The sequence below is a fragment of the Triticum urartu genome, chromosome 4 (genome assembly GCF_003073215.2).
Source record: "Triticum urartu cultivar G1812 chromosome 4, Tu2.1, whole genome shotgun sequence".
Lineage (NCBI taxonomy): Eukaryota > Viridiplantae > Streptophyta > Magnoliopsida > Poales > Poaceae > Triticum > Triticum urartu.
Genome location: NC_053025.1, coordinates 524,474,731 through 524,486,579, shown reverse-complemented (window position 1 = coordinate 524,486,579; position 11,849 = coordinate 524,474,731).

Sequence of the window (11,849 nt, the reverse complement as noted above, 5' to 3'; positions counted from 1 at the left end):
AATAGGTCTATGTTTTTCTTTTTTATCAGGTTTGGCAATTCTAGCAGCTTCTTCACAAAGTAAATAACATGCCCATCCATATCTTCTTCCAAGAGATGTTTAACCATAGCAATACTAGGTTCTACTTTAATTTGTTCATCAGGTTTAGGTGTTCTAGTATAGCTTTTGTTTACCACAGCTGAAACTTTAGCATGTTCCTTTATCCTAACAGGGAAAGGTGGTTTCTCAATATAAGCAGAAGGAACAACTGGATCAACATTATAAAGTATAGTTTCTTCTTTAATTGGTACAGGTTCTTTGATATCTTCTTTAATAGGTGGGTGATATTTAAAGCACTTCTCCCTAGGGAGTTCAACATGAGTAGAAAATGATTCAGAAAAGGAGGCTACTATCTCAGAGTCAAGTCCATATTTAGTTCTAAACTTTTGAAAAGCATCGGTATCCATAAAAGATTTAAAAAAATCATACTTAAGTTTAATACCTGACTCTTTACCTTTGTCGAGTTCCCAATCTTCAGAGTTGCGTTTAATTATCTCCAAAAGATCCCACCGGAATTCAATAGTCTTCTTCATAAAAGAACCCACACAAGAAAGTATCAAGCATGGTTTGATCATTACGAGAAAGCCAAGCATAAAAATTCTGGATAATAATTTCTCTTGAGAGCTCATGATTGGGGCATGAATATAACATTGACTTAAGCCTCCCCCAAGGTAGAGCGATACTTTCTCTTTCACGAGGCCAAAATTTATATATATATATAAAAAAAAATTCTGATCACGATGAACTAGATGCATAGGATATTTTTTTGGTGGAACTCCAATTTCAAACAATTGCAGTTCCAAGATCCAATATCATCACATAGCCTATACCATGCCAATGATTTTACCTTCAAAGATAAAGGGAAAACCTTTTTCATAACTTTATCTCCGGGTAAACCTACAAGCTTAAACAATCCACAAATTTGTTCCACATATATCAAATGCATATTAGGACGTTCGGTTCCATCTCCTGCATAAGGATTAGCTAGCAGTTGTTCTATCATACCCGAAGGAATTTCATATTTGATATTTTCAGTGGGTGCAGTAGGTTGAGGGGTAATTAATTGTGGTTCCAGAGGAGGTGAAGATACCTCGAACAAACCCCTCAAAGGATTATTCTCCATTGTAACAAGTGACAATAAATTTTAGCACACTATATAAATGTTTCCTTACCAAATTCCAGTTACCAAAGGCGCTTCACTCCCCGGTAATGGCGCCAGAAAATAGCCTTGATGACCCACAAGTATAGGGGATCAATTGTAGCTCTTTTCGATAAGTAAGAGTGTCGAACCCAACGAGGAGCAGAAGGAAATGACAAGTGGATTCCAGTAAGGTAATGTGTGCGAGTGTTGAAATTGTAAGTAACACAGTAGTTTGATAGCAAGATAATTTGTATCGAGCAAGTAACGATAGTAGTAATAAAAGTGCAGCAAGGTAGACCAATCGTTTTGAGGCAAAGGACAGGCCAAAACGGTCTGTTATGATAAGCAAAGTGTTCTTGAGGGTACACGGGAATTTCATCTAGTCACTTTCAGCATGTTGGTTTAATTCGTGTTCGATAGTTTGATAATTTGATATGTGGGTGGACCGGTGCTTAGGTGTTGTTCTTACTTGAAAAAACCTCCTACTTATGATTAACCCTCCCGCAAGTATCCTCAACTACGAGAAAAGTATTAAGAATAAATTCTAACCATAGCATTAAACTTTTGGATCCAATCGGTCCCTTACAGATTAGCGCATAAACTGGGGTTTAAGTTTCTGCCACTCTCGCAACCCATCATCTAATCTATACTCCACAATGCATTCCCTTAGGCCCAAAATATGGTGAAGTGTCATGTAGTCGATGTTCACATGACACCACTAAGGCAATCACACCATACATACTATCAAAATATCGAATACATATCAAATTCACATGATTACTTGCAACATGATTTCTCCCGTGACCTCAAGAACAAAGGTAAATATTCACAAATGATAAACATGCTCATGATCAGAGGAGTATTAAATAGCATATTGGATCTGAACATATAATATTCCACCAAATAAACCATATAGTAATCAACTACAAGATGTAATCAACACTACTAGTCACCCACAAGCACCAATCTATAGTTCCAGTAACAAGATTAATCCCAAGAGAAGAACTAGGGTTTGAGAGGAGATGATGATGACAATGATTTCCCCCTCTGGGAGGGAAGTTCCCCCAGTGGAATCGCTCCGTCGGAGGGTAAAAGTGCTCCTGCCCAAGTTCTGCCTCGAGGCGGCGGTGCTTCGTCCCGAAAGTCCTCCTATTATTTTTTCTAGGTCAAAATGACTTATATACCAAAATATGGGCACCAGATGTGGGCCGAGGGGAGCACAACCCACCAGGGCGCGCCTGGGCTGAAGGAAATATGCCCTAGAGGCAATAATAAAGTTATTATTTATTTCCTTATATCATGATAAATGTTTATTATTCATGCTAGAATTGTATTAACCGGAAACATAATACATGTGTGAATACATAGACAAACAGAGTGTCACTAGTATGCCTCTACTTGACTAGCTCGTTAATCGAAGATGGTTATGTTTCCTAACCATAAACAAAAGAGTTGTTATTTGATTAACGGGATCACATCATTAGGAGAATGATGTGATTGACATGACCCATTCCATTAGCTTAGCACCCGATCGTTTAGTATGTTGCTATTGCTTTCTTCATGACTTATACATGTTCCTATGACTATGAGATTATGCAAACTCCCGTTTGCCGGAGGAACACTTTGTGTGCTACCAAACGTCACAACGTAACTGGGTGATTATAAAGGAGCTCTACAGGTGTCTCCAAAGGTAGATGTTGGGTTGGCGTATTTCGAGATTAGGATTTGTCACTCCGATTGTCGGAGAGGTATCTCTGGGCCCTCTCGGTAATGCACATCACATAAGCCTTGCAAGCATTGCAACTAATGAGTTAGTTGCGGGATGATGTATTACGGAACGAGTAAAGAGACTTGCCGGTAACGAGATTGAACTAGGTATGGGATACCGACGATCGAATCTCGGGCAAGTAACATACCGATGACAAAGGGAACAACGTATGTTGTTATGCGGTCTGACCGATAAAAGATCTTCGTAGAATATGTAGGAGCCAATATGAGCATCCAGGTTCCGCTATTGGTTATTGACCGGAGACGTGTCTCGGTCATGTCTACATTGTTCTCGAACCCGTAGGGTCCGCACGCTTAAGGTTACGATGATAGTTATATTATGAGTTTATGCATTTTGATGTACCGAAGGTTGTTCGGAGTCCCGGATGTGATCACGGACATGACGAGGAGTCTCGAAATGGTCGAGACATAAAGATTGATATATTGGAAGCCTATGTTTGGATATCGGAAGTGTTCCGGGTGATTCGGAGAAAACCGGAGAGCCGGAGGGTTACCGGAACCCCCCGGGAGAGTAATGGGCCATATGGGCCTTAGTGGAGAGAGAGAGGGGCAGCCAAAGGTGGGCCGCGCGCCTTCTCCCCCTGGTCCGAATTGGACTAGGAGAGGGGGGGCGGCGCCCCCCTTTCCTTCTCCCTCCCCACTTCCTTTCCCCCTCCTAGTAGGAGTCCTACTCCTACTAGGAGGACTCCTCCTTGGCGCGCCATAGAGGCCGGCCGGCCTCCTCCCCTTGATCCTTTATATACGGGGGCAGGGGGCACCCCTTGACACACAAGTTGATCCACGTGATCATATTCTTAGCCGTGTGCGGTGCCCCCTTCCACCATAGTCCTCGATAATATTGTAGCGGTGCTTAGGCGAAGCCCTGCGACGGTAGTACATCAAGATCGTCACCACGCCGTCGTGCTGACGGAACTCTTCCCCGACACTTTGCTGGATCGGAGTCCGGGGATCGTCATCGAGCTGAACGTGTGCTAGAACTCGGAGGTGCCGTAGTTTCGGTGCTTGATCGGTCGGGCCGTGGAGACGTACGACTACATCAACCAAGTTAACGCTTCCGTTGTCGATCTACAAGGGTACGTAGATCACACTCTCCCCCTCTCGTTGCTATGCATCACCATGATCTTGCGTGTGCGTAGGAAATTTTTTTGAAATTACTACGAAACCCAACAGTGGCATCCGAGCCTAGGTTTTATGTATGTTGATGTTATATGCACGAGTAGAACACAAGTGAGTTGTGGGCGATATAAGTCATACTGCTTACCAGCATGTCATACTTTGGTTCGGCGGTATTGTTGGACGTGAAGCGGCCCAGACCGACATTACGCGTACGCTTACGCGAGACTGGTTCTACCGACGTGCTTTGCACAAAGGTGGCTGCGGGTGACAGTTTCTCCAACTTTAGTTGAACCGAGTGTGGCTACGCCCGGTCCTTGCGAAGGTTAAAACAGCACCAACTTGACAAACTATCGTTGTGGTTTTGATGCGTAGGTAAGATTGGTTCTTGCTTAAGCCCGTAGCAGCCACGTAAAACTTGCAACAACAAAGTAGAGGACGTCTAACTTGTTTTTGCAGGGCATGTTGTGATGTGATATGGTCAAGACATGATGCTAAATTTTATTGTATGAGATGATCATGTTTTGTAACCGAGTTATCGGCAACTGGCAGGAGCCATATGGTTGTCGCTTTATTGTATGCAATGCAATTGCGCTGTAATGCTTTACTTTATCACTAAGCGGTAGCGATAGTCGTGGAAGCATAAGATTGGCGAGACGACAACGATGCTACGATGGAGATCAAGGTGTCGCGCCGGTGACGATGGTGATCATGACGGTGCTTCGAAGATGGAGATCACAAGCACAAGATGATGATGGCCATATCATATCACTTATATTGATTGCATGTGATGTTTATCTTTTATGCATCTTATCTTGCTTTGATTGACGGTAGCATTATAAGATGATCTCTCACTAAATTATCAAGAAGTGTTCTCCCTGAGTATGCACCGTTGCGAAAGTTCTTCGTGCTGAGACACCACGTGATGATCGGGTGTGATAGGCTCTACGTTCAAATACAACGGGTGCAAAACAGTTGCACACGCGGAATACTCAGGTTATACTTGACGAGCCAAGCATATACAGATATGGCCTCGGAACACGGAGACCAAAAGGTCGAGCGTGAATCATATAGTAGATATGATCAACATAGTGATGTTCACCAATGAAACTACTCCATCTCACGTGATGATCGGACATGGTTTAGTTGATTTGGATCACGTAATCACTTAGAGGATTAGAGGGATGTCTATCTAAGTGGGAGTTCTTAAGTAATATGATTAATTGAACTTAAATTTATCATGAACTTAGTCCTGGTAGTATTTTGCAAATTATGTTGTAGATCAATAGCTCGCGTTGTTGCTTCCCTGTGTTTATTTTGATATGTTCCTAGAGAAAATTGTGTTGAAAGATGTTAGTAGCAATGATGCGGATTGGATCCGTGATCTGAGGTTTATCCTCATTGCTGCACAGAAGAATTATGTCCTTGATGCACCGCTAGGTGACGGACCTATTGCAGGAGCAGATGCAGACGTTATGAACGTTTGGCTAGCTCAATATGATGACTACTTGATAGTTTAGTGCACCATGCTTAATGGCTTAGAATCGGGACTTCAAAGACGTTTTGAACGTCATGGAGCATATGAGATGTTCCAGGAGTTGAAGTTAATATTTCAAGCAAATACCCGAGTTGAGAGATATGAAGTCTCCAACAAGTTCTATAGCTAAAAGATGGAGGAGAATCGCTCAACTAGTGAGCATGTGCTCAGATTGTCTGAGTACTACAATCGCTTGAATCAAGTGGGAGTTAATCTTCCAGATAAGATAGTGATTGACAGAATTCTCTAGTCACCATCACCAAGTTAGTAGAACTTCGTGATGAACTATGATATGCAAGGGATAACGGAAACGATTCCCAAGCTCTTCGTAATGCGGAAATTGACGAAGGTAGAAATCGAGAAAAACATCAAGTGTTGATGGTAGACAAGACCACTAGTTTCAAGAAAAGGGCAGAGGGAAGAAGGGGAACTTCAAGAAGAACAGCAAGCAAGTTGCTGCTCAAGTGAAGAAGCCCAAGTCTGGTCCTAAGCCTGAGACTAAGTGTTTCTACTGCAAAGGGACTGGTCACTGGAAGCGGAACTACCCCAAGTGATTGGCAGATAAGAAGGATGGCAAAGTGAACATAAGTATATTTGATATACATGTTATTGATGTGTACTTTACTAGTGTTTATAGCAACCCCTCAGTATTTGATACTAGTTCAGTTGCTAAGATTAGTAACTCGAAACGGGAGTTGCAGAATAAACAGAGACTAGTTAAGGGTGAAGTGACGATGTGTGTTGGAAGTGGTTCCAAGATTGATATGATCATCATCGCACACTCCCTATACTTTCGGGATTAGTGTTGAACCTGAATAAGTGTTATTTGGTGTTTGCGTTGAGCATGAATATGATTTGATCATGTTTATTGTAATACGGTTATTCATTTAAGTAAGAGAATAAATTGTTGTTCTGTTTACATGAATAAAACCTTATATGGTTACACACCCAATGAAAATAGTTCGTTGGATCTCGATCGTAGTGATACACATAATCATAATATTGAAACCAAAAGATGCAAAGTTAATAATGATAGTGCAACTTATTTGTGGCACTGCCGTTTAGGTCATATTGGTGTAAAGCGCATGAAGAAACTCCATGCTAATGGGTTTTTGGAATCACTTGATTATGAATCAGTTGATGCTTGCGAACCATGCCTCATGGGCAAGATGACTAAAACGCCGTTCTCTCGGAACTATGGAGCGAGCAACTGACTTATTGGAAATAATACATACTGATGTATGAGATCCGATGAGTGTTAAGGCTCGTGGCGGGTATCATTATTTTCTGACCTTCACAGATGATTTGAGCAGATATGGGTATATCTACTTAATGAAACACAAGTCTGAAATATTTGAAAAGTTCAAAGAATTTCAGAGTGAAGTGGAGAATCATCGTAACAAGAAAATAAAAGTTTCTACGATATGATCGCAGAGGTAAAATATTTGAGTTACGAGTTTGGCCTTCAGTTAAAACAATGTGAAATAGTTTCACTACTCACGCCACCTGGAACACCACAGCATAATGGTGTGTCCGAACATCATAACCGTACTTTATTAGATATGGTGCGATCTATGATGTCTCTTACCGATCTACCACTATCGTTTTGGGGTTATGCATTAAAGACAGCTGCATTCACGTTTAAAAGGGCACCATCTAAGTCCGTTGAGACGACACAATCTGAACTGTGGTTTGGCAAGAAACCAAAGTTGTCGTTTCTTAAAGTTTGGGATTGTGATGCTTATATGAAAAAGTTTCATCCTGATAAGCTCAAACCCAAATCGGAGAAATATGTCTTCATAGGATACCAAAGGAGACTATTGGGTACACCTTCTATCACAGATCCGAAGGCAAGACATTCGTTGCTAAGAATGGATCCTTTCTAGAGAAGGAGTTTCTCTCGAAAGAAGTGAGTGGGAGGAAAGTAGAACTTGTAAGGTAATTGTACCTTCTCCCTTATTGAAAAGTAGTTCATCACAAGAAATCTGTTCCTGTGACTACTACACCAATTAGTGAGGAAGACTAATGATGATGATCATGTAACTTCAGATCAAGTTAATACCGAATCTCGTAGGTAAACCAGAGTGAGATCCGCACCAAAGTGGTACGGTAATCCTGTTCTGGAAGTCATGTTACTAGACCATGACGAACTTGCGAACTATGAGGAAGCGATGATGAGCCTAGATTCCGCGAAATGGCTTGAGGCCATGAAATCTGAGATGAGATCCATGTATGAGAACAAAGTATGGACTTTGATTGACTTGCCCAATGATCGGCGAGCCATTGAGATTAAATGGATCTTCAAGAGGAAGACGGACGCTGATAGTAGTGTTACTATCTACAAAGCTAGAATTGTCGCAAAAGGTTTTCGACAAGTTCAAGGTGTTGACTATGATGAGAGTTTCTCACTCGTATCTATGCTTAAGTCTGTCCGAATCATGTTAGCAATTGCCGCATTTTATGAAATCCAGCAAATGGATGTCAAAACTGCATTCCTGAATGGATTTTCTGGAAGAAGAGTTGTATATGATGCAGCCGGAAGGTTTTGTCGATCCAAAAGGAGCTAACAAAGTGTGCAAGCTCCAGCGATCCATTTATGGACTGGTGCAAGCCTCTCGGAGTTGGAATAAACGCTTTGATAGTGATCAAAGCATATAGTTTTATACAGACTTGCGGTGAAGCCTGTATTTACAAGAAAGTGAGTGGGAGCACTAGCATTTCTGATAAGTATATGTGAATGACATATTGTTGATTGGAAATAATGTAGAATTATTCTGCAAAGCATAAAGGAGTGTTTAAAGAAGTTTTTCAAAGAAAGACCTCGGTGAAGCTGCTTACATATTAAGCATCAAAATCTATAGAGATAGATCAAGACGCTTGATAAGTTTTTTCAATGAGTACATACCTTGACAATATTTTGAAGTAGTTCAAAAATGGAACAGTCAAAGAAAGAGTTCTTGGCTGTGTTACAAGGTATGAAATTGAGTAAGACTCAAAGCCCGACCACGGCAGAAGATAGAAAGAGAATGAAAGTCATTCCCTATGCCTCAGCCATAGGTTCTATAAAGTATGCCATGATGTGTACCAGATCTATTGTATACCCTACACTGTGTTAAGCAAGGGAGTACAATAGTGATCTAAGAGTAGATCACTGGACATTGGTCAAAATTATCCTTAGTGGAATAAGGAAATATTTCTCGATTATGGAGGTGACAAAAGGTTCGTCGTAAAAAGTTACGTCGATGCAAGTTTTGACACAGATCTGGATGACTCTAAGTCTCGATCTAGATACATATTGAAAGTGGGAGCAATTAGCTAGAGTAGCTCCGTGCAGAGCATTGTAGACATAGAATTCGCAAAATACTTACGGATCTGTATGTGACAGACCCGTTGACTAAAATTATCTCACAAGCAAAACATGATCACACCTTAGTACTCTTTGGGTGTTAATCACATAAATGATGTGAACTAGATTATTGACTCTAGTAAACCCTTTGGGTATAGGTCACATGACGATGTGAACTATGGGTGTTAATCACATGGTGATGTGAACTCTTAGTGTTGAATCACATGGCGATGTGAACTAGATTATTGACTCTAGTGCAAGTGGGAGACTGAAGGAAATATGCCCTAGAGGCAATAATAAAGTTATTATTTATTTCCTTATATATCATGATAAAAGTTTATTATTCATGCTAGAATTGTATTAATCAGAAACATAATACATGTGTGAATACATAAACAAACAGAGTGTCACTAGTATGCCTCTACTAGACTAGCTTGTTAATCAAAGATGGTTATGTTTCCTAACCATGGACAAAGAGTTGTCATTTGATTAACAGGATCACATCATTAGATGAATGATCTGATTGACATGACCCATTCCATTAGCTTAGCACCCGATCGTTTAGTATGTTGCTATTGCTTTCTTCATGACTTATACATGTTCCTATGACTATGAGATTATGCAACTCCCGTTTGCCGGAGGAACACTTTGTGTGCTACCAAACGTCACAACGTAACTGGGTGATTATAAAGGAGCTCTACAGGTGTCTCCAAAGGTACATGTTGGGTTGGCGTATTTCGAGATTAGGATTTGTCACTCCGATTGTCGGAGAGGTATCTCTGGGCCCTCTCGGTAATGCACATCACATAAGCCTTGCAAGCATTGCAAATAATGAGTTAGTTGCGGGATGATGTATTACGGAACGAGTAAAGAGACTTGCCGGTAACGAGATTGAACTAGGTATTGGGATACCGACGATCGAATCTCGGGCAAGTAACATACCGATGACAAAGGGAACAACGTATGTTGTTATGCGGTCTGACCGATAAAGATCTTCGTAGAATATGTAGGAGCCAATATGAGCATCCAGGTTCGCTATTGGTTATTGACCGGAGACGTGTCTCGGTCATGTCTACATTGTTCTCGAACCCGTAGGATCCGCACGCTTAAGGTTTCGATGACAGTTATATTATGAGTTTATGAGTTTTGATGTACCGAAGTTAGTTCGGAGTCCCGGATGTGATCATGGACATAACGAGGAGTCTCGAAATGGTCGAGACATAAAGATTGATATATTAGACGGCTATATTCGGACACCGAAAGTGTTTCGGGTGATTTCGGAGAAAACCGGAGAGCCGGAGGGTTACCGGAACCCCCCCGGGAGAAGTAATGGGCCATATGGGCCTTAGTGGAGAGAGAGAGGGGCAGCCAAAGGTGGGCCGCGCGCCTCCTCCCCCTGGTCCGAATTGGACTAGGAGAGGGGGGCGGTGCCCCCCTTTCCTTCTCCCTCCCCACTTCTTTCCCCCTCCTAGTAGGAGTCCTACTCCTACTAGGAGGACTCCTCCTTGGCGCACCATAGGGGCCGGCCGGCCTCCTCCCCTTGATCCTTTATATACGGGGGCAGGGGGCACCCCTAGACACACAAGTTGATCCACGTGATCATATTCTTAGCCGTGTGCGGTGCCCCCTTCCACCATAGTCCTCGATAATATTGTAGCGGTGCTTAGGCGAAGCCCTGCGATGGTAGTACATCAAGATCGTCACCACGCCGTCATGCTGACGGAACTCTTCCCCGACACTTTGCTGGATCGGAGTCCGGGGATCGTCATCGAGCTGAACGTGTGCTAGAACTCGGAGGTGCCGTAGTTTCGGTGCTTGATCGGTCGGGCCGTGGAGACGTACGACTACATCAACCAAGTTAACGCTTCCGTTGTCGATCTACAAGGGTACGTAGATCACACTCTCCCCCTCTCGTTGCTAAGCATCACCATGATCTTGCGTGTGCGTAGGAATTTTTTTGAAATTACTACGAAACCCAACATGGGCTCCCTGGCGTGCCCAGGTGGGTTGTGCCCACCTGGTGGGCCCCCTCTGGTACTTATTGGATCCAATAATTCTTATATATTCCGTAAAAAATCCTTGTGAAGTTTCAGCTTGTTCGGAGTTGTGTAGAATAGGTAGCCGGACATAGCTTTTCCAGGTCCAGATTTCCAGTTGCCGGAATTCTCCCTCTTGGTGTATACCTTGCAAATTATGAGAGAAAATGTTTGGGAACATAGTATTTCAAAAAAATTACTACGATCACGCAAGATCTATCTAGGAGATGCATAGCAATGATACGGGGAGAGTATGTCCACATACCCTCGTAGACGGAAAGCGGAAGCGTTTAGTAACGCAGTTGATGTAGTCGAACGTCTTCACGATCCAACTGATCCAAGTACCGAACGTACGGCACCTTTGTGTTCAGCACACGTTCAGCACGATAACGTCCCTCGAGCTCTTGATCCAGTTGAGGACGAGGGAGAGTTCCGTCAGCACGACGGCGTGGCGACGGTGATGATTAAGTTACTGGCGCAGGGCTTCGCCTAAGCACTACGACGATATGACCGAGGTGGTAAACTATGGAGGGGGCACCGCACACAGCTAAGAGATGTCTGTTGTGCCTTTGGAGTGCCCCCTCCTCCGTATATAAAGGGGGGAGGAGGAGGTGGCCGGCCTAGGGGGGCGCACCATAAGGGGGAGTCCAACTTGGACTCCTAGTCCAAGTAGGATTCGCCCCCCTCCTTCCTTCCACCGGAGAGGGAAAAGGGGAAGGGAGAGAGAGGGAGAAGGAAAGAGGGGGGGCGCCCCCTCCCCTAGTCCAATTCAGTTTGGGCAAGGGGGGCTCTCATGTGGCCTTTCTCCTCTCCTCCAATAAGGCCCAATAGGGCCAATACTACTCCCGG